This window comes from Mandrillus leucophaeus, unplaced genomic scaffold, assembly GCF_000951045.1.
Source record: "Mandrillus leucophaeus isolate KB7577 unplaced genomic scaffold, Mleu.le_1.0 Scaffold163, whole genome shotgun sequence".
Taxonomy (NCBI): domain Eukaryota; kingdom Metazoa; phylum Chordata; class Mammalia; order Primates; family Cercopithecidae; genus Mandrillus; species Mandrillus leucophaeus.
This window is the reverse complement of record NW_012101621.1, coordinates 1,479,885-1,481,495: the sequence shown is the minus strand read 5'-3', so window position 1 is coordinate 1,481,495 and position 1,611 is coordinate 1,479,885. Positions and strand designations below refer to the sequence as shown.

The 1,611-nt window shown below is 48.4% G+C and overlaps 1 protein-coding gene and 1 non-coding gene across 3 annotated transcripts in view; both read left to right on the top strand.

The window, feature by feature from the left end:
- The first annotated feature begins 306 nt into the window (after window positions 1-306).
- Window positions 307-1,611, top strand: part of RNASE11 (ribonuclease, RNase A family, 11 (non-active)) — a 29,013-nt gene continuing 27,708 nt past the window's right edge. The window contains exon 1 of one of the 2 annotated variants that reach the window (XM_011976185.1): window positions 307-612. The gene's annotated coding sequence lies outside the window, so the exon portion shown is untranslated. The remainder of the gene's footprint in view (window positions 613-1,611) is intronic. The other variant, XM_011976183.1, reaches the window with a different exon arrangement.
- On the top strand, window positions 752-823 carry TRNAP-AGG. The gene has a single exon. It is a non-coding gene; the product is annotated as a tRNA-Pro (tRNA).

Here is a 1,611-nt window from a genome sequence, read left to right as displayed (position 1 = left end):
CCGAAGAGACTGGAGCCTTAATCCAGCGCCTTAGACCGCTCGGCCACGCTACCAGCCGGCGAACAACCAGGAACATATTCTCTACCCTTTTCTCTCTTACCCTCCCCGCCTGCCAACTTCATGATCCTGTATTTGTAGTTTTACCGAAGTTTTTCTTTCTTTTCTTTCTGGCTTGTTTAGCTCTCCTTCATCTTTTAAGCCGCACTATTTGAAATTGGTGGAAAGAGCTATAATACATGTTTTGAAAGGTGTCCCGAGAGAGGGAGGGTAATCTTGTCAGGTCTAACGGTTTGGAGCGCCAGCCCCGTGCCAGGTAAGGCGGGTCACCGGGCAGCGTCACGGCCCTCTTCTGCCTCGGGGTCTCTCCACGGAGGGCGCCCTGCGGCGACAGCTTTCGCCGGTCGCGGGCACGGCGGTCGGTACCTGCTAAGGACGAGATGCCTTCCGGCCACCGGATAACTTGGGACGGTCCCTGATTTGCCCGCTCCCTGTTCTGCAGCATCTTTGGCTCACTCGGAAGTGAAAACATGCAGCTAAATTATTCCCGCTGACGCCTGAACAGTGTTCCTAAAAGGGATCTGCAGTCAAAAGGCGCCGCCTTCCGGAATTTAGGTGAGAAAACCTGCAGTGATTAATTTTATCCACTAGGTGTCACCCATGCCCATAGTTATAGAAGACGACAGTGACCAACTGTAGACGTGGCTAAAACTTTCCTTATTGAAGTTTAGTAACCCAAGCAAATTTTACAGGTGGCTCGTTGGTCTAGGGGTATGACTCTCGCTTAGGGTGCGAGAGGTCCCGGGTTCAAATCCCGGACGAGCCCTGTGTTTTTTTTCTGGCCCCATAAAGTCACAGATTTTCTGTCGGTGGACATCCCAATAAAACCACGGATTTATTCATGTTAAACACCATCGCACAAAGTAAGCACCGTCTGAAGTTAGTATGCGAGTACCACCTAATGCTCCATTATTTCAAATATATGTATTTCATCTTTAGGCAAAAATGCTCTTTGTCATGGTATTACATTATGAGGATACATATCAGGTGCTACCACATATCATGTAGTATTTCTTTTACATAAGCATTATTTTAAGTCAACCACCTTTTCACTTTTGCAGTTCTTTGTTATTATCCAGGAATTGTTCATTCAGGACAGGCATATTTTAACAGTTTCACATAACCCTCACTTTGTAAGCGCAGGGGCCAGCAGATGGGGCGAAGGTCTTGTCTCATAATAAAGCCTGGGCTCCGTCATTCAAGCCTGAGCTCACTGAACCCTTCTGTGTGTGCGTGGGGGTGGGGAACTCGATGGTGTAGCCTCTCGGGAATGAATTTCTCCACAGGGATTTGCAATCGTGTCTGCATATTAGAGTCACCTGTGAAACTTTTTTAACCATCCACTGCTGAGTCAAGCTTTCTCTCTCTCTCTCTCTCTCTGTCTCTCGATGGAGTTTTGCTCTTGTTGCCCAGGCTGGAGTGCAGTGGTGTAATCTGGGCTCGCTGCAACCTCCACCTCCCAGGTTCAAGAGATTCTCCTGCCTCAGCCTCCCAAGTAGCAGGGATTACAGGCCTGCACCACCACACCTGGCTAATATTTTGTATTTTTAGTAG